The following is a 21,965-nucleotide window of genomic DNA, read 5'->3' as shown; positions in this document are numbered from 1 at the left end:
AATGCACACATCTATTCTAAAAAGTAAAAATGTATCAAAACATATGCAAACAGACTGTACATGGCGTCCTTTGCAGTGGAGAGAAATAGAAACAACATAAAATACATTATTAAATCATAATTGCATAAAATTAACTGTATATATAAGGTACCACTGTAATAATTGCTGCATTGCCAGCTACATTGCCATTGTGGTGAGCTCACGTGTTGGAAGTATCCACTTAAAATGCCATGTGATGCTAACCGTCTGCACATGAGCAGTTTCTCTCTCCAGTAAATTGCATATTGCAATAAAACTTATCTCTTTCAGTTCTCACATATTTTTTGTGTTTAGGGCAATACTATAAACTTTGAATGACACGGCGGGACTAATACGAAGTGCCACTACTGATGCTGGAAGTGCTCCCAAAAAGCAGAGAAAAGTCATGACATTACAAGTAAAAGCTGAATTGTTTGATATATACTATAAATTGAGGTCTGCACTGTGGTTGCTCACCATTTCAGACAGATAATTCAGTTTGTAAGCAGACAATTGTAAACTTACGGTATCAATAAGTACAGTACAGTAGGGTAAATACATTTTCTCTTCCTTATGATTTTCTTGATAATATTTTCTTTTCCCTAGCTTTCCTTGATTTTAAGAATATAATACATATATCATACAAAACATGTGTTAATTGACCATTTCTGTTATCAATAAGGCTTCTGGTCAACAATAGCCTATTAGTAGGAAAGATTTTGAAGAGTCAGAAGTTATAGTGAATTTTAACTGTGCAGGTGATTGATGCCTAATTCCCATGTTGTTCAAGGGCCAATGGTACAATAGGTTTTCTGTTTTCCTTTCCCTCATGATGATTTCTGAACTAGTTCTACAAAGTTTCCTCTTTGCCTTTGCATCTCTTCCTCCCACTGCCACCATCCAGATTGTTTCAGAGCGGCACTTCATCAGCTGCATCGTCATCCTCTGTGGGTATGGGAGGACTCTCACTTCCACTAAAGGCCATGCCACACTAACTGCCTTTCTGGCTCTTTTCTCTTAAAAGGTAGTGCTTATAAAGGAAAAGAATAGTCCATATGTAATCTTAGTAGGACAGGGAATAGTAGGTCTTTACCTCCCTTAATCCAAATGCTAGATCTCTTCAGTGCAAGCCAAGGTAATGCTTATTTTTTTGGCACCCACATCACATCCACTGCTCACTCAGGTTGAGTTTATTGATAACTACAACCCCAAGCTTTTCATGTCATATTAAAGCAAAAGCCATTTTGAGCTGTTCTTGTATCTTGTAGAATGTCTGCCATCTTGTGTCATGTAGCTTTTGTCTCAAAGAGAAAAAAGAAAAGCATAGTACTGAATTAATCTCTCCAGGGAAAGATTTAAAGACTAGGATAATAAGAAGAGACAGATGGAATTCTGAGAGAAATATGGCAAATTATAGAGCAAATCTAATTAAAGGGCCATGGGAACTTCTCCCTGGCGCATAAATAAAATATGACAATCAGTGTCTGCTAAGAAACCCTTAGCAAATATCTAGTCTCATTTTTAAATTTATCATTATATAGAAGTGTTATCTTTTAACAAATAGTGGTGTGATGCAAAAGAAGCTGAGAGAAGCAAATAGACACAGGCCAGGTGGCTGCCCTTTCTCTCTGCCCACCCCTCCCTACATACGCTTCAGATGGCATAGGCTTTCCCAGCCATTTCAATACGAGACACATCTGTGACCTCGCCAGCTTGAAGGATACAACAAAAGGTTCTTAGTGAAGGAAAAAGGTGTTCATCTTCACCCCATCGTAATGGGCTCCGAGAAGGACTGGCAACCTGCAGAGTCTGGAGAGGAGAGGTCAGGACTGGCTGCAGACGAGGAAGCTGCTGAGGTGATTAGGAATTCTCAGACAGGGCCTTGTTCTTTCCCTTTCAGTTAAAAATGGCAGTGCCTCAAACCCTCTGGGCTTCCTGGACTTTGTGTTTAAATGTATATGCATTTTCAGGAGAATAGTCAAACAATGTAGCTAAGACAAGGTACCTTCAAAGCTGGTAAACCAGCTGGCTTCCCTGCTATGATCCCCTTGCACAGCCTGGCCCTTCAGACAAGAGCCGGTATTCTGAAGGAAGTCCTTACAGAGTGGCTTGGATCTACTACCCCTTAAAAGAAGGAGGAACTGGTGAAATTATTTCCATTAACTTTAAGGTACCCAGGAGGACCACAGAGGTCTTATTCTTTTCAGTTTGGATAAATCTGGGGCAGTCCAAAGGTTGCCAAGGGAGGTAGGAAGACAAGTTTAATTTGCACACTTGAGCTTTACAATCTGTCTGACTTCATTGGAGTTTACCTCTTTTTAAATTGCAGACTCAGGGCTTAAATACTTCCTTACCTTCAGTGATCTTTCCTGAGCCCTCCTGTTCCTGATAAGCTGCAGGGCGGTGCTTTCGTTCCTATGATGTGTTGTCATATTAACACACACACCCAGAGTGATTACCGTGTTCACTTCCCCTGGATGTGCTTCATCTTCATTGAGTTAAAATCAAATTGCTTTCTACTTCAGTAAATCCAATTCAGCCTTCTTACTGACCATAGGTTAAAGTTTTAATTTAAAATTCCCTTTCTTTTAAAAATTAGCAATTCAAATTCAAGGTGGTAAAGCAGCCCACATTTTGAGACTGCTGGTGTTGCAAAGGGCTTTGGCTATCATCTGTCCTGAGTGATGATTCTGTTGAATTATCTCAAGGACAGAATAGTCATTACTTTGAACAGATTAGGTGGAATGATGTAAATGAAAGTGCTTTGTAAATTGTAGGACATTAAAAAAAATAAGTATCATTAGCATTTATAAAGATGCTTTTTCCATTGTTGCCAATGTTACTTATTTTTTTAAAACCACTTTATTGAGGTCTTATTGACATAAAAAAGCTGTACATACTTAGCCGGGCATGATGGGGGGTGCCTATAATCCCAGCTATTTGGGAGGCCCAGGCTGGAGAATTACTTGAACCTGGGACGGGGAGGTTGCAGTGAGCCGAGATTGCACTATTGCACTCCAGCCTGGGCGACAGAGCAAGACTCTGTCTCAAAGAAAAAGAAAAAAGAAAAGAAAAGCTGTACGTACTTAATGCATACATCTTGATAAGTTTCAGGATAACTGCAACACATTTATGAAAATCACCTGTGAATCCCACTTGTGAAACCAATCATTAAACAGGTCCCTCAACTCCCAAAGTTTCTTCTTTGTTATTACTATGATTAATTGTTTTTGGTAAAAGCGTATAACATAAAATCTACCCTAGGCAAATTTTAAGTATACAATGCCGTGTTTGTTAGCTATAGGCATTATGCTGTATAGTACAGCAGACCGTACTTATTAGCTTAAACTTTATATATTATAACATGGGTTTTCCTGTTGAACTCTTGTCTTCCTTCTTGTGGTTATAAACTAGAATAACTTTACAGATCGCTTGCGAACATTTTTCACCTCCAGCAGCCATTCCTGTCCAGGTGTGGGATGTGCAACACAGTGGTCCAAGAGATGATTTTCAGAGTCACAAGGACATGGCGTGGGGTACCATTGACTCACACTCTCCTGCTAAGGCAAAAGTCTCAATTTGCTGCTAGTGCATCTTTAACCTTCTCTAACACTCATTTCCCTTTGTAATAAAGGCAGAGGTCAGCAGACTTCTGTCCCAAAATCTTTGGCCAACAGCAAAAAGCTGTTTTATTGTCATTGTCTTTATTTGTATGGTTATCTTCTAATTATGGTGAGTGATTTTCATATCCCAGTGATAATAGTGATACCAAAAAAGAATAAAAGTATCTTTTAAATTGACAAGCACCATCAAGTGGTTTGAGACTGACTGGTGTTTGGGACATGGCTTTCCAGGGAGCTTGAGAGATGGGCCATGGATCAGATCACTGCCCACTGTGACAGACAACACACAATTTGCCATTTCCCATGGCAGTCTTTGACATATCTGAAGTCAGCGCTCATATGTGTCTTCAGCCTTTCCTTCTTTGGGCCTCACACTTCCAGTTTCTTCACATGTTCCTTATTTGATGTCTTCCCGCAATGGTAACTCGAGTCTATCAGTTTTCCTTTTGAGGGAGCTCCCTGTTCATCATTTTTATAGAAGGAGACCTTGTTCTGATATCAGAGAGCAGTTCCTCAAGTTGGTTGAGAAGGGGAAGTCAGGGAGCAAAGGAGAGTTAACAGGGATGACTTGGAAGAATTGCAGTGAGGGGGATGCCTGGGAATTGTCAGGAGAACACATAAGTCCTTAGGTGTCTTTATGTTGGTGTACAAAATAGGAGTTATCAAAACTATAAAAACTCTGGAAGATAACCAAGGCAGTACTATTCAGGACATGGGCATGGGCCAAGATTTCATGATGAAGATGCCAAAGCAATTGCAACAAAAGCAAAAATTGACAAATAGGATCTAATTAAACTTAAGAGCTTTTGCACAGCAGAAAAAACTAACAACAGAGTAAACAGGCAATGTATAGAATGGGAGAAAATTTCTTACCCACTATGCATCCAACAAAGGTCTAATATCTAGCATCTATAGGGAACTTAAACAAATTTACAAGAAAAAAACTAAACAACCCCATTAAAAAGTGGGCAAAAGACATGAACAGACACTTTTCAAAAGAAGACATACATGCAGACAACAATCATATGAAAAAAGCTCAACATCACTGATCATAAAAGAAGTGCAAATCAAAACCACAATGAGATACCATCTAACACTAGTCAGATGGATATTATTAAAAAGTAAAAATAACAGATGCTGGTGTGGTTGTGGAGGAAAAAAAACCCTTATACGCTGTTGGCGGGAGTGTAAATTAGCTCAGCCATTGTGGAAGACAGTGTGGTGATTCCTCAAAGACCTAGTGATAGAAATACCATTTGACCCCAACAATTCTATTACTGGGTATATATCCAAAGGAATATAAATCTTCCTATTATAAAGACACATGCATGTGTATGTTCATTGCAGCACTATTCACAACAGCAAAGATATGGAGTCCTTGTGCAGCATCCATACTAATCTTCTCTGTATCGTTCCAATTTTAGTATATGTGCTGCCGAATCAATCTAAATGCCCATCACTGATAGACTGGATAGAGAAAATGTGGTACATATACACCATGGAATACTATGCAGCCATGAAAAAACACGGCAGGGACCTGGATGGAGCTGGAGGCCATTATCCTTAGCAAACTAAGGCAGGAACAGAAAACCAAACACTGCATGTTCTCACTTATTAGTGGGAGCTAAATGGTGAGAACACATGGGCACGTAGAGGGGAACGATGCACAGGCAATAGGACCTATTGAAGAATGAAGAGTTGAAGGAGGAAGAGGACCAGGAAAAATAATTAAATGGGTACTAGGCTTCATACCTGGGTGATGAAATAATTTGTACAACAAACCTCCATGACATAAGTTTACCTGTGTGCCCCAAACTTAAATAAATGTGCCTCTGAACTTAAAAGTTAAAAAAAAACCCGGCTGGGCGCGGTGGCTCACGGCTGTGGTCCCAGCACTTTGGGAGGCCGAGGTGGGTGGATCACAAGGTCAGGAGATCGAGACCATCCTGTGAATGGTGAAACCACATCTCTACTAAAAACACAAAAAATTAGCCGGGCGTGGTGGTGGGTGCCTGTAGTCCCAGCTACTGAGGAGGCTGAGGCAGGAGAATGGCATGAACCCAGGAGGCAGAGCTTGCAGTGAGCCAAGATCACGCCACTGCATTCCAGCCTAGGTGACTGAGCGAGACTCCGTCTCAAAAAAAAAAAAAAACCCAAAAATAAAATAGGGGTTATAAGCCAAATTTATGCAACAGTGGTACATGTGTAAAGACTGTCAAGATTGGGTTGAAAAGTCTGTGAGAGCGCCTTTTCATCTTGCTTCTCTGAGCCTTAAGGCTCCCATCTCTAAAACTGGTTGAAATGAGGTATTGTATGGAAAAGGCTTTGGTAAACCAAGAAGTGCTATACAAATGTCAAATACTAGTTTTTTCATTAGTTATATTGTTATTTTATGTCTCTGTTATAACATTGACATTCTGTTCAGTGTTTATCCTGGTTTCTCTTAAGATCATATAAATCTTGTGCCTTTTATGAAAGATTTCCATGGAGAGGAACAACTCTGAGACTTAAACCAAATTTTCAGCTTTTTATAAAAAGATTCAGCACTCTCCAGTAGTCCTTTCATAAAAGAGCCTTGCCTTTCCCAAGTCCATTGTCGTGATTTATTGCTTGCTTGTTGGGATTTCACCATCCAGAGATTTTTATCAAGAAAGCCTATGGCTGTTATAGTATCTAAATCTATGCATGTTAAATTATTTTTATTGTCTTTATAATGTCTAGCAACCTGGCTGGGTATAAAATTCTTGAGTACACCCTGCTCCCCGCCTCCATCCAAACTGTATAGAGAGTGTTACGTGGTGTTGAATATTGCCTTGGAAGCCAGCTTTAATGTTGCCCTTTGTACATGACTTGAGTTTTCTCGGAGGATCAGTCAGGATTCATTCTTTTTTTCTTTGGATTTCAGTGATTTTACCAGGACATCTTGGTGTTGGTCATAATATTTCAATTTGTTTTTTGGGAGCTGTGTGATCTTTTCTTTGTAGGTTTAGTTTGATTTCCTATTTATTTTTTCTTCTCAAGGGACACTAATTTTCCATATTTTTGTTTGCCTTGTGTATATATCATCTTTGCTTTCATTATTTTTCTTTACCTTTTCCTTTGCATTTTGCTATTTTCTCAAGTTGATATTCCATGCCATTGACTCTATTTTCAGCTGTAACTGTACCTCTTGCTGCTTCTGAGATGACTTCATATTATGAATGAACTGAGCAGAACACCCAGGCAGGCATCAGCTGGCCTATGGTAAATCTTCCTAGATTATCATAAAAAAACTAACATTACCACAGCTCAGATTAATAGTTGGCCAATAGCTGCTGTCTTCTCCCCAGCCCGACACATGCTTGAACTCTCCATTCTCCTGAGTAAAGGACCTTACAAAAACACTCCTTAAGAACTGGAGAAGGCTGTATTGGTTTTAGTGTCTGCCATTAATTTTATCCATATTTTACAGTATTTGGCAGCTATTCTCATGGTTTTAAGAAGCAATATAGTGTTCAGAGCATAGTTATGGAGAAAACTGCCTGGGTTTTAATTTAAAATTTTCCAGTTGCTAGCCATGTGAGGTTGGGCAAGCTACTTAACCTCTTGATTCCTCAGTTTTCCTCATTTGTAGAAGGGGGTTAGTAATAGCACTGCTGTGAGATGAAATGAATTATGTTTGTATAATGCTTATAACCCTGCTGGGTACAAAGTAGGTGTCTTTGAAGTGATCATAAGGTGCATTGTCAATACACTTTTCTCCTCCATTTCTCAATCACTAAGACAGTGCATTTATCCCAGACTCTCGCATAAAAAGCCAGTGCCCATTGTGTGCAGAATAGGGTAGGACTGAGGCCAGACTTCCTGGGATCTAGTCCTGGAGCTAGCACTAACCAGCTGTGTTACTTATCTCCTATAAACCTCAGTGATCTTACCTTAAAAATAAGGTGATAATGATCATTACCTCATTCAGTTTTGCAAGAATTAATTGACATAAAATGTGTTAAGAGCTTAGAATATGTCTGGCACTTAGTACGTGCTCAGTGAATTTATGATTGCATAAGATTATGTCAGATTTGTCAAGCTAGTTTTTAATTTTTTTTTCCAATCCCTCTCTGATTCTTTTCTACGTCACATCTGTTATATGTACCATTTTAAAGCTTTGTAATTTTGGGAGGAAGAGTAATGGGAATTGAATAACGTGGGCAGTCACTGGGCTGGTACTATAACAATATTTGATCCATAGCTATTGGGATAAGACCATATTATCAACTGTAGAAAGCAGCAATAGTAAAATATTTCATTTCTATGGCACTTTGGAGTTTACCATGTATTTTCTAATGTCCTGTCTAATTTAAACACAAAGAAAATACGAAGTGCAGAGAAACAACTGATTTTCTTTTTGTCTCGTCACCAGGCTAGGTGTGACCTGGGTGTGCAGCCTCAGCTCGGTGATCTCAGACATCATCAGAGCAGCCCTCTGCAGTACACTGAAGCACTTGTTGGTTACACAGAGTACCTGTATATGTTACGTTAAGCATTGTAGGAAACTGTAAGAAAAGCAGCTTTGTATGGCCTTCATGGCCATGTGTATGTAGTTCTGCCTAAGAGCAAAGTTAAATGAACTTATAGCCAATATAACGACACAGCCTGATGACAGAAAAAAATTCCCTAAATAACCTTGAAACTCACCCGGAAGGAGCGGGGATTTGTGTAGTGTTCCAGATGTCCCTTTGTTTTCACCCCATTCCTACCCCCGCCCAGGCTTACCTTTGCTGTCACTGGGGCTCTTTTGGAGGCTGGGAAGGATTTTAATCCTGTCTGGTCCTTTTCCAAGATTAGTGGTGTAATTGAAATTGTGCCCACAGGCATAATCTCTGAATTGGTGGATTTAAAACAAAGCTGATGAGAGACTTCCAACAGTAAGTGTATAAAAAGAAAATATCTCTTTAAAAGATGTTATTGATAATGAAAAAGCTGACACCATCCATACTCTTACACACCTGGTGGGGGCTTTATACAGATTCAGAGGCATTCGTATGTGTCCTGCTTATTGGTCCGTAGGCTACTCCTGCCCACAAAGTGTCGCACTCTCTTGGTGGACCCGCTAAAATGACACATCTTTTTGCTTTGAGATGATCGCTGGGTCCTGGGGTTTCTCTCCCCGCCTCTTCCCCACCCCTACCCTATTGCACATTTTAACGTGGCTTAGCTCTGTTGCCTTTGTGGTTGTTAACACTCAATCTCAGAGACAAAGATCTAGGCAGGAAGGAGGATCTATTGTGAACTGGTTGGAAGTGGATTTCTGACCCTAAGAAAATAGTTCACCTTATCATCAGATAGAGATGCTATTTGTATATTTCTCTCTCATACATGTACATTTACTCTCAAAATTGCCTGGGCTAGTAGGTCTCTTGAGGTGGCTGAGAGACCCTAGAAGGTACCAGTGTACAACTGGGCCACATCCTTAAAGATGCTGCCGTGAGGGACAGCCACAGAGGCCCGTGTGCGCCATTGCCTTCATCACTTGGCGGCTCTCTGGGTGAGGGCTTTCTCTGTCTTTGTCTTCTCTTGTCTTCAAGATCCTTCTTACTTCCTTGTCCAATGTGTGACATCTTTTCCTCCATGAGCTCGATTTTTCTGTTCCAAATAGCTCTAGTCTGCTGGTATATTGTATTTGTTTTTTCTTTCTTTCTTTCTTTGTTTTTTTTTTTGAGACGGAGTCCCCCCAGTTGTTCAGGCTGGATGCAATGGCACAATCTCGGCTCACTGCAACCTCTGCTTCCTGGGTTAAAATGATTCTCTTGCCTCAGCCTCCCAAGTAGCTGGGATTACAGGCATGTGCCTCCACACCCAGCTAATTTTTGTATTTTTAGTAGAGACGGGGTTTCACCATGTTGGTCAGGCTGGTCTCGAACTCCTGTCCTAGTGATCCACCCACCCGCCTCGGCCTCCCAAAGTGCTGGGATTATAGGCGTGGGCCACCGTGCCCAGCGTCTGCTGGTATATTGTACTCCTTTCTCTCTGTTTAGTTAAATTATTTTTACTTTGTCTTGATATATAACAGTGGTATATTAGTCTCAATCCTTTGGAACATTTTTAGGTCCTGATGCTATCATCCGTTATGTTGAAGAGGACAGGTCAAAGGAAAGAGCCCTGTGGGACCTTCCCTGTGACCATTTAGGATTTAGAGCCATTTGGCCTGAAACTGTTTTTCCCCAGCTACGAATCCATCTACCTGTCCCACCGTTCTGTGTCTCCAGCCTCCACTTCCACACGTGGAAATCAGGAGAGGCCGCGTCTTAAATCCTTTTGGTAAAATCCAGACACTTATGACCTCTACCTCTCCCATGGTTTACCATGCCTGACTCACAGTAGAGTTCTTAAGAAATACTATTGTCTTTTCCCCATTTCTTATTTCCTGTTTAAATAAAATAAATTTGATATTTGTCTTTCTAGTGTGTTGACATGTCTCCTATTCTCCCAAATTCCTCAAAGACCAGTGTAGCAATTTACCAATCTCATTTTCACATTCCTTCAGTGCAATAAGTGAATTAAAGCCAATTTATTATCCAGGATTGCTTCATTTATTTCAAAATAAGCTGTGTACCAAGAAAGCTCTATTCCCTCAGCAAGAGCTAGCTCCAGTTTTAAAGCTAATTCTAGAGAAAAACAGACTTATCTAGTTTGTTTTAGCTATTAAAGACCCTTTTAAAAAAGAAATAGGCCTTTGGATGTTGCCAGGGGTTAGAAAGCTAGCCCAGAGACTGAGAAAGTAAACAAAGAGGGAGGGGAAAAACTGATTTTGAGTGTTTAGAGTGTGTGAAATGTCATTTTTCCCTTTAACCTCTCCCTTAAGGAAAAGGAGAGATTGTTAGAGTAGTGTCTGGTCACGGCACACACATTTGGAAGGTTTCTGTAACTCTAGGGTAAAATACAGATCTATTAAAATTTTCATGAGTTTCTTATACTTGTCAAAAGTTGCCTACAGCTTAGATGATATTTTCCTGATAGTTTGTAAACTTCTACTGACTTCTCTGTTTTTCTCTTCACCCACACCTATTTATTTTCTCTTTACTGCGTTTTACTCTCTTAGGAAGATAAAACAGAAAAGCAAAACAAAACAAAACCCCCAAAAACCTAAGTCTGAAGCAGACCATTGAATAATATTACTTTAACTGATGAACAGATTTTCCTCCCACAAAGAAGGAAAAAGGGAGAAATTTCATAGCTCTTCTCTCTTTTTAAAGACTGTGCTGGAAAATTCCAAAATGTTATCGGAATAAAGGAATGACTTCAGGTGCTCAGAACAACTCGGGGAAAGAAACTAAAATTTATGGAGCATTTAACGTCACCTGGCACAAATTCAAAATGCGTTTTTTAAAGAACACACATTTCATGATTTTATTGTGTTCTTACAACAGCTTTTCAGGGTATGGGATGATCCCCATTTTACAGATGAGCAAACTGAGACCTGGACAGGCTAAGTAACTTGTTAAGGATCGCCCAGATGGGAACTGACCGAATTAAAATCCAACACTTTGTGCCAGGTGCGGTGGCTCATGCCTGTAATCCCAGCGCTTTGGGAGGCCGAGGCAGGCGGATCACCTAAGATCAGGAGTTCGAGATCAGCCTGACCAACATGGCGAAACCCTATCTCTACTAATAATACAAAATTTAGCCAGACGTGGTGGCACATGACTGTAATCCCAGCTACTTGGGAGGCTGAGACAGGATGATCGCTTGAACCTGGGAGGTGGAGGTTGAGCCGAGAGCGTGCCATTGCACTCCAGCCTGGGCGACAAGAGCAAGACTCTGTCTCAAAGAAAAAAAAAAAACAACACTTTGATTTGCTGTAAGACCCTCTCCGTGAATATTAAACTGGTAAACCTCATACATAATGATGAGATTAGTCATCTACAGAAGTAACTCAGGGCATGTCTGTAAACATCCTATTCTCCAAAGTGACTGCAGTGTAATCTCAGGAAGGCAAGACTGGAATGAGATCGTAAATAAAAAAATTGACATCTAATACATAGTATTGGTCGTGTCTGAAGAAAGACTGCTATCAGAGGGGGATGGTCAGCATGGAATTGTACACAGGAGGTCAAAGAGGACGAATGTGTTATTTATACCCAGCAGAACCCAGGGACGCATGGTGAGAAGCAACAGGAACTCTTCTGTCTGGTGGGCAGGTGGGCAGCTCCGTGTAGGGGAGACATTTGCTTCAACTATTATGGTTGACGTTAGCGGCCATAAGATCATCTATAGACTGAGAGAAGGCAGTGTGGACAAGTGCCTCAGGGCACAGGCTCTCTAGGGGAGCATGAGTTCATGTTCTCCAATCTTTCCAACTACCATGCATGGAAGATACTAAAATGAACTTTCCCCAGATGAGAAAACAGGCATGGTGAGGTTATACTTGGGCAAGTCAAAGAGGGGTAGAGATAGGCTTAAGCCCAGTCTAACTTCAGAACTCTCTTGACTACGTTGCTCTGTTTCTCTCTCTCTTTTTTTTTTTCTTGAGATGGAGTCTCACTCTGTCACCCAGGCTGGAGTGCAGTGGCGCGATCTTGGCTCACTGCAACCTCTGCCTCCCGGGTTCGCGTCATTCTCCTGCCTCAGCCTCCCAAATAGCTGGGACTACAGGCACCCGCCACCATGCCTGGCTAATTTTTGTATTTTTAGTAGAGACGGGGTTTCACCGTGTTAGCCAGGATGATCTCGATCTCCTGACCTCGTGATCCGCCCGCCTCGGCCTCCAAAGTGCTGGCAGTACAGGTGTGAGCCACCATGCCCGGCCACGTTGCTCTGTCTCTTAATAGTCTTGTCATTCCTGGGGTGCTGCCATTTATTTTCTTTTCTAATGCATAGCTGATTGTGAGGATGGGTTCACACGGGTGACTTGAATTCTAGGAGCCAGGCAATGTCACAGCTTCCTGGCCAGTTTGTGCCTGTTGGGAGGTTCCCCATCTTTGATGCCTTTGACTCTCAGTCCCTGAGGGACACTCACTTCCCTGGCAAGCACTGCCTTGGACTGCATGAGTGATTTTCTATTGCTTGGTTTCCGACTGGGCGGGCGCCTAGCTCCATGCTGGTCTGTGCCTGGCTGAGATATCTAAGAGCAGCTCATTGCCATATTCTGAATCCCAGCCCTCAGGGGAGCAGCCAGCACCTCCGCTTCCTGCCTCCTTTGGCAGATGGCCCTGATCTGAGAGTTTAAGTGGTATCTATCAGAGAGGAGTGATTGGTAGAGACAGTAGCACCTCATTTTAATACTTTAAAAATCATAAAATATGCCACTTTGGATACTAAAGCTTTTAAGAGGTATTTAATAAAAATGTTTAGTTGCTTTCCACAATGAGAAAACATTGTTATAACTAAAGCACACTTCAGATATTTAAGCATTAAAGCATCCCCGGAGACTTACTCTTAACAGTAAAATGTATTGCTTTGTTCAAGATGATTCTGTAGTGGAGAGGCATTACAGAGGCACGAAGAGACAAGAATTCTTTGTAATTACTGTGCACTGTTTGAATGTAAATGAGTGCTTGAAAACAGTTTGCTCTCTTAAACATCCTAAGTTTTCCCACTGTCGTCTTCCATAAGGTATTAATTGGTTTAAACAGCCTCTTTATTTGTAGGCAGCACAAAGGTTAACTTCAGTCCAGCCCCTGTCTAGTTATCATCAACTCCAAATGCTAATGCTGTTTGAATTCATCAGACAGAATTGAGCTTTCTGTATGTAGTCATGGCCTCTTAAAACTTGCAAGGCCGGGTGCAGTGGTTCATGCCTGCAATCCCAGTACTTTGGGAGGCCGAGGCAGGTAGATTACCTAAGGTCAGGAGTTTGAGACCAGCCTGGCCAACATGGGGAAACCCCGCCTCTACTAAAAATACAAAAATTAGCCGGGCATGGTGGTGCATGCCTGTAATCCCAGCTACTTGGGAGGCTGGGTCAGGAGAATTGCTTGAACCCGGGGGGTGGAGGCTGCAGTGAGCCGAGATCGTGCCACTGCACTCCAGCCTGGGCACCAGAGTGAGACTCTGTCAAAAAAAAAAAAAAAAACCCCCCCAAAAAAAACTTGGAAACTATATATAGTGTCTCTATATGAAAAAAGGCTAGAGAAATTTTATAAAAGAAGGGTCCTCAAGTATAGATAAAAGACAACTGTATTCTATTATAAATGTTTTCTTATATCTCAGACCCAGGTAAGTTACAGGTCACGTTCAGCACCTGCCCCCGTGCATATAGCAGCAGGTCGTTGTAACATCGGCTTGTTGAAAGTGTGGATCACTATAACATAGGAGTCGTGTTATGTTGGGTTTTTTTTTCCCCTCACACCAGTGCACTACATTCCAATACTAACATGTGGAAAAAAATTACTGAATATCCCCTTTGTTTTTTTAGTAAGGCCATAGAGCAGGACATTTGCAATTTTATAATGGTTTTATTTTTAAGGTCAGGCATTTAAAGTGGCACAAAGCTTTGATGTGGGCTTACATTCTGAGTATTATAAACATTTAGCACAAGGTAAGAACTTACTTAAAAGATACTCCAGCTTCCAGGGTGCTGTTTCTGTGTGAAATACTGAAAATTTGGGATCATTTTAAAATAAACACATGTCAAAGTTGGCATGCAAAATGGGGCATTTAGAAAGCCATGAAAATAAGCCCATGCATAAAATATGGCATTAAAAAGGTAACTGTGAACTTTACAGATGGACAAGCATGAAAGAAGCTATCTTTTGCTAGGGTGGATAGGAGAGTTTGCAGCTCTTTGCTGCAAAAAATAAGAGCAGAAACTTAAAGTTGTTTAGTTGTTTTGAAATAACAGCTACGCAGAGGGCTCCTTCTGGTTCATCCATATTTTATTAGGGCAGCAGTTAAAAAATTCATTAGAGACACCCATCTGTAGCTAGCAGCACTCTTAAGGAGGGCTAGGGCTCAGATGGCGATCAGATTTTGGAGTAGTACTTTACACTGAAAGAAAAAGACAATTGTTTAGGAGAATTAATAGCACAGTGGAGAGAGGCTGCTTGATGCATTTCAAAGCATACCCTTCCACTTGGTTTATGAATCTTTTGCTACTGATTTCCTCAACCACCTGCTTTGGTTGGGAAAGAGAGATCCAGACATAACAAGGAAAGAAAAATTGGATCAGAGAGTTGAGACTGTATTGGTCAATGGAGAACATAGATCGAGTGTCTTTGTGATCCCGTGCTGGGCTCTTTGTGTGTGTGTGTGTGTGTGTGTGTGTGTGTGTGTGTGTGTGTGTGTGTGTAGATCATGTTGTTCCCCCAGAGAACTTCAGCAGTACAAAAAAAAACTTGTGGTCAGAGCTGAGGCTGCCCTGGTTTACCTTGGCCTTGAACTCCACCTCCCTGGTGGTCAGGTCCAGGTGCCTTTGCCTCATCTTTATTTATGAATTGAAAATAACTCTAGTTATTGAATGGCAATGGAGGGGAAGAGACCTCTCCTCTACCCTCCTAGGTTCCCTAGCTGGGTCTATGAAATTTCTATTTTTCTTTTGAGAAAGAGTTTCACTCTTGTTGCCCAGGCTGGAATGCAACTGCACGATCTTGACTCACTACAACCTCTGCCTCCTGGGTTCAAGCGGTTCTCCTGCCCATCCCTCGATGTTGTAATTTCATCAGTCTTGGTTGTGATCTGGACCTCAGAATTTTTAAAAGATGCCGCCATGATTTTTTTTTTTTTTTTTTTTTTGAGACAGAGTGTTGCTCTGTTGCCCAGGCTGGAGTGCAATGGCATGACTGTGGCTCACTGCCGCCTTGCCTTCCCGGGATCAAGCTATCCTCCTGGGCACATCTGGGATGCATGTAATTTGCCTGTATTCTGTGACCAACCCCTCTGTGACCAACCCCTCTGTGACCAATCCCTCCTGGAATCCCAGTGTGGTTTCCTTGGGTGATTTCTGGTCATTTTTTTTTTTTTTTTGCAAGCCCTCTTCTTCTTTCAGGATTTGCCTTCTTAGGCGACCTCATTTAACCTTCCTGGCTTTCCCACTTGCATGGCATGTGTTTCCAGCTCTCTTCCCTGTGGCCAGGTCCTGCCTTGGCCCTGTCCTCTGGGTCCCCACCTGTAAGCCACCCTGGGCCCGTTCTCATCCCATCGTCTGCCTCATCCTCCACAGCTGCCACGCTGTCTGTACACAAGTCCCAGTGGTTCTGAACTTCTTCAAGCTGGCTGCACTCAACGCTGCCTTTCACACTGTGCTTGCTGTTCCCTCCACCGGCAATGACCTCACCCTCCTTTTTGGCTTGGGAAGCCTCAGCCTTCCAGTTCGATTTCCTGGCCTCCTGCAGTGGAGTTGCTCACAGCCTGGTCTGCATCTGCTTGTTGACATGTCTGTCTTCCCCAGGGAGCCATGAGCTCCGTTGAGGACAGGGACCATGACTTTGAAAAATTAATAATTAATTTTTAGAGGCAGGGTCTTGCTAAGTTGCCCAGGCTGGAGTGCAGTGGCTATTCATAGGAGCAATCATAGCTCATTGCAACCTTGAACTCCTGGGCTCAAGTGATCCTCCCGGCTCAGTCTCCTGAGTAGCTGGGACTACAGGGGCATATATGCACCCAAGTTGAAAAAGTATTATCAAATATTTCACAGTTATGAAAATTGTATTTATATATAATTATGTGTTTAATATATAATTACACATAGGTTTTATATGTGCTGTTTGAAAATAATACAATCAGTACCTGTGTAACCACCACTTAAGAAATGGAACGTTACCCTTGAATTACTTCATAATTGCATGAATTTTTTCCTATGTATTGTTTGAGAATAATACAGTAGGCACCTGTGTAAATACCAGCAGGCTTAAAAATGGAACATTGCCCTCGAGGTCCCTTGCACATCACGTCCTGTTCGCTGTTAAGACTGGTTTATCATTCTTTTGCTTTTGTTTATACTTTTAGCACGTATCTATCTCCTGTGCTGAAAGACTGTTCCAAGCAGAACAGTAATTCCAGTTTCAGTTATTCTGGGCTGAGACTGTAGACAATTAAATAAAAAGCCAGTTCAGTGCGGGATTCATCCCTTCCGACTGTGAGGCTGTTGTAAGGAAGTCGTGCCTGTGGGAATGCCACCTGGGCGTCAAACCTCTAGCCTTTGGGTGATGAGGAGGCTGACAGGAAAAACAGCGACAGAGCTTTGCCTCTGGTGGAACTCCTGGTGGCCTTCAGACCTGTTGGCATCTGTACCTGCGGTCCACTCAGCTTTCCAGATGACTGAAATGCCCCAACAGGGTAGAGTGGTTCGCTTCTCCAAGAAAGAGCAGCTGGTGAATAATCATGCCTAGGAAAACAATCTACCTTGCAAAGAGATGGATGGTATCTGTTGGTGAATGTGATGGCAGCAAGCCCAGTGCAAGATTCTGTGGCGATTCCTTGATTGACCTGCTCGGTTGGCAGATTTTGAAAGGGAGTGGGAAGGACTGCTTCACTTGCATAGAACTCTCCCTCTCTCTCGCTCCATCTTCATATCTATATCTACCTTTCTCTTTGTGTATATGTGTTTATAAATAATTCATACATATAGTTGTGTATAGACATATACACATTTGGGTTTATATTTGTATACATTTTATATTAGTTAGTTTTCATGCTGCTGATGAAGATATGCCCAAGACTGGGAAGAAAAAGAGGCTTAATTGGACTTACAGTTCCACGTGGCTGGGGAGGCCTCAAAAGCATGGCAGGAGGCAAGAGGCACTTCTTTATTTTCTTTTATTGTATTTTATTTTTTTTGAGACAGAGTCTCATTCTCTTGCCCAGGCTGGAATGCAGTGGCATGATCTTGCCTCACTGCAACCTCTGCTTCCTAGGTTCAAGTGATTCTTCTGCCTCAGCCTCCCAAGTAGGTGGGACTACAGGTGTCTGCCACCACGCCCAGCTAGTTTTTATATTTTTAGTAGAGACGGAGTTTGACCATATTGGCCAGCCTGGTCTTGAACTCCTGACCTCGTGATCTGCCTGCCTCGGCCTCCCAAAGTGCTGGGATTACAGGCATAAGCCACAGCACCCAGCCTGGCAAAAGGCACTTCTAACCCAAAAGTCCACAGTCTAAAGTCTCACCTGAGACAAGGCAAGTCCCTTCTACCCATGAGCCTGTAAAATCAAAAGCAAGTTAGTTACTTCCTAAATACAATCGGAGTACAAGTATTGGGTAAATACAGCTGTTCCAAATAGGAGAAATTGTCCAAAACAAAGGGGTTATAGGGCCCATGCAAATCTGAAATCCAGTGGGTGGTCAAAATTTAAAGCTCCAAAATGACCTCCAGGTCTCACATCCAGGTCACACTGATGCAAGAGGTGGGTTCCCATGGTCTTGGGCAGCTCCACCCCTGTGGCTCTGCAGGGTACAGCCTCCCTCCCAGATGCTTTCACGGGCTGGCACTGAGTGTCTGCAGCTTTTCCAGGTGGATAGTGCAAGCTGTCGGTGGATCTACCATCCCGGGGTCTGGAGGATGATGGCCCTCTTCTCCCAGCTCCACTAGGTGGTGCCCCAGTAGGGACTCTGTGTGGGGGCTCCAACCCCATATTTCCCTTCCTCTGCCCTAGCAGAGATTCTCCATGAGTGCCCTGCACCTGCAGCAAACTTCTGCCTGGGCATCCAGCCATTTCCATACGCGTTCTGAAATCTAGGTGGTGGTTCCCAAACTCCAATTCTTGACTTCTGTGCACTTGCAGGCTCAACACCAAGTGGAAGCTGCCAAGGCTTGGGGCTTGTACCCTCTGAAGCCATGGCCCAAGCTCTATGTTGGCCCCTTTCAGCCACAGCTGGATCAGTTGGGACACAGGATACTAAGTCCCCATGCCCATAGCACAGGGACCCTGGGCCCAGCCCACAAAACCTTTTTCTCCTCCTGGGCCTCCAGGCCTGTGATGGGAGGAGCTGTTGTGAAGACATTTGACATGCCAAGGAGATGTCTTCCCCATTGTCCTGGGGCTTAACATTTGGCTCGTTGTTACTCATGCAAATTTCTGCAGCTGGCTTGAATTTCTCCTCAGAAAATGGGTTTTTCTTTTCTGTCACATTGTCATGCTGCAAATTTTCTGAACTTTTATGCTCTGCTTCCCTCATATATCTGAATGCCTTTAACAGCACCCAGGTCACCTCTTGAATGCTTTGCTGCTTAGACATTTCTTCCGCCAGATACCCTAAATCATCCCTCTCAAGTTCAAAGTTCCACAGATCGCTAGGGCAGGGGCAAAATGCTGCCAGTCTCTTCGCTAAAACATAACAAGAGTCACCTTTGCTCCAGTTCCCAACAAGTTTCTCATCTCCATCTGAGACCACCTCAGCCTGGACCTTATAGTTCCTGTCACTATCAGGCTTTTGGTCAAAGCCATTTAACAAGTCTCCAGGGAGTTCCAAACTTTCCCACATTTACCTGTCTTCTTCTGAGCCCTCCAAACTGTTCCAGCTTCTGCCTATTACCCAGTTCCAAAGTTGCTTCCACATTTTTGGGTATCTTTTCAGGAACACCCCAGTCTACTGGTACCAATTTCCTGTGTTAGTCCATTTTTATGCTGCTGATAATGACATACCTGAGACTGGGAAGAAAAAGAGGTTTAATTGGACTTACAGTTTCACATGCCTGGGGAGGCCTCAGAATCATGGAGGGAGGTGAAAGGCACTTCTTACATGGTGGTGGCAAGAGAAAATGAGGAAGAAGCAAAAGCAGAAACCCCTGATAAACCCATCAGATCTCATGAGACTTATTCATTACCATGAGAACAGTATGGGAGAAACTGCCCCCGTCATTCCAGTGATCTCCCACTGGATCCCCTCCCACAACACATGGGAATTATGGGAGTACAATTCAAGGTGAGATTTGGGTGGGGACACAGCCAAACCATATAACATTTGTATTATTTTCATATCACACATGTGGGCCCCCCCAACAATGTTCCTTCATGCACATGGATGGTGTTGAAAACGCACTTTCTGTTGGACTTCCAATTTTAGGCCAAGCTTAGGCCAAGCTTAGGCCCAGGTTGTTGAATTAACAATGAATAAATCTAGAGAGACAGAAAGTAGAATGGTGGTTACCAGGGACTGGGGCAGGGGGAAGTGGGGAGTTAATATTTAATGGGTGCCATGTTTCAGTTTGGGAAGGTGAAAAAGTTCTTCAGGTGCATGATGGTGACGATTGTACAATAATGTGAATGTACTTAATGCCACTGAATGATACATTGAAACATGGCAAAAATGGTAATTTTATGTTAGGTATATGTTACCACAATTAAAAGTAAAAAAAAAATCATAGGGAAAATGCAATGGAAGCCTCAGGAAATGGTAGGGGAGGTCAATTCCAAACCCACATACATTCTAAAATGTCAGAAATGGTCAGTTAGCAAAGTAGGGATTAATTAGATTTTACACTTACCTGTTTTTGTTGACATTTCTGGGAATAAAGAGAGAAGAGTGTGATAATTCCTCTTCTATGTCAGTTCTAGAACCTTTTTTGTTCCTCACCCTGGTGCTTACATGAGTATGTACAAATGTGTGTGTGTGTGTGTGTGTGTGTGTGTGTATTTGCAAACATGGACAGTGGGTGGTGGATTTGCTACTCTATTTCTAGTATTTCTGTGCCACCTTATTAATAGGAGAGCTGTGGGATCAGGTCTCTGGATGTAAACCTGTCCTTCCTTAGTTCTTCTGAGTTCAAACTGAGTAACTCACAAAATGCGTCTGCATCAGGACTGACTTGTGGCATTCATTTTCTCAAAGGGCAAAAAACCTTTTGTTTCTGGTAGAAATGAAAGATGTGTTTGTGACGGCCCTCACTTCTTTTTCACCAGATGCAGCACCATTCTTCCCTTTAATCCCATGAGGTGGTTTTATGGGGTGGCACATAATTTGGAGCTCATGGAAGGCCTAAGAACCGTTAACCAACTGAGCTAACCAGGTTCCTTCATTAGTTTAATTTCAAATTGAATTCTCCTTCCTCCGTGATTGAAAAGTACATTCAATTCCTGTAACAGTTTTTGTGTGCCTGACTGACATCCCTTGCTAGATCATAAGCAGTTTGAGGGCAGGGATGGTGTCTTGTTCATGTCTGTACCCCATGTATCATCTAGTGTTCAATAAGGAATTGTTTTATGGAAATGGTTACATGATTAAATTGGAAATACAATACAGGTTGATTTATTCCACCCCCCGCTTGCCTTGCTCACTGGATGCTTATTACAGTGACCTGAAGGCACTTCAGAAGCCTTAAGTGCTCTCTGAATTATCGAAGGAAGATGGACTTCGGCTCAGTAGAGTGTTTGTGCTTAGTGCCTATTACTGGATTCTGATTCTTTGGAAACAAATTAATCCAGAGAGATATATTGTTTCTTTATGGTTCTGAATATTTGGTTAGCCTGAATGTATTAAGATCTTTTACCCCAACCGTGACAGATGGGATTAAAATTCCTTCCCTGAAAAGAATATATTCCTTTATGCTTCCACTATAAATTTATATGGAAATCATGTTTTGTAAAGTTGTGTTCTTCTCTTGCTATTTGGTGCATTCCCTGTAGCAGCCTCGAGGTCCCAGCATTTTTCCTTCAGGAGACCTTAGAATCATTGGGGTACAGGGCAGCCAAGTGACCTGCCCAAGCCTATGAGTCATTTTTCTTTTGTTTTTTTTTTGTTTTTTGAGACAAGAGTCTTGCTCTGTCACCCAGGCTGGAGTGCAGTGGTGCGGGCTTGGCTCACTGCAACCTCTGTCTCCCAGGTTCCAGTGATTCTCCTGCCTCAGCCTCCTGAGTAGCTGGAATTACAGGCATTCACCGCCACACCAGGCTAATTTTTGTATTTTTAGTAGAGATGGGGCCTTGCCATGTTGCCCATGCTGGTCTCGAACTCCTGACCTCAAGTGATCCACCCACCTCAGCCTCCCAAAGTGCTGGGATTACAGGCATGAGCCACTGCTCCAGGACAAAAACTAAGTATCATGTTTTCTTAAACTGCATGTTTAAGATTTCATATTTAAAAATGAATATTGTCTGACCAATGTGTATTTTATTCTCTGATATACTGTAAACTAGGATTGTTTTAGGAATTATAAGGACCTCAGGAAACTTCTGTGTAGTATAAACTGGAAACAATTCATATCCACCACAGAAAATCACTAACAGTGCCGGGTGTTAACAATACGTAGGGGGGAATGAGTGATGGAGGGAATGAGTGATATGGACAATTGGTGAAGCCCTGTTAACTGGGCAATCAGGAGAAGGGAGCTGATGGGGAAGGGATTGGAAGCTGAAGGCTGGGAAGGATTTGGATAGATGAAGGGAGAGCATAGAGGGAGGGCTGGCAGGATTCTTGCC

At 42.4% G+C, this 21,965-nt stretch overlaps 1 non-coding gene and 1 pseudogene across 1 annotated transcript; one reads left to right on the top strand and one right to left on the bottom strand.

Moving 5' to 3' along the window:
• Positions 1 to 4,986: 4,986 nt before the first annotated feature.
• On the bottom strand, positions 4,987 to 5,087 carry LOC114674982 (U6 spliceosomal RNA; annotated as a pseudogene).
• Positions 5,088 to 6,070: 983 nt separating this feature from the next.
• Positions 6,071 to 6,181, top strand: LOC114674775 (U5 spliceosomal RNA). The gene has a single exon (XR_003725881.2). It is a non-coding gene; the product is annotated as a U5 spliceosomal RNA (small nuclear RNA).
• The last annotated feature ends 15,784 nt before the right edge of the window (positions 6,182 to 21,965 follow it).

The sequence above is a fragment of the Macaca mulatta genome, chromosome 1, assembly GCF_049350105.2.
Source record: "Macaca mulatta isolate MMU2019108-1 chromosome 1, T2T-MMU8v2.0, whole genome shotgun sequence".
Taxonomy (NCBI): Eukaryota; Metazoa; Chordata; class Mammalia; order Primates; family Cercopithecidae; genus Macaca; species Macaca mulatta.
The sequence above is the reverse complement of the archived record's forward strand: the minus strand, read 5'-3'. Positions and strand labels throughout refer to the sequence as shown.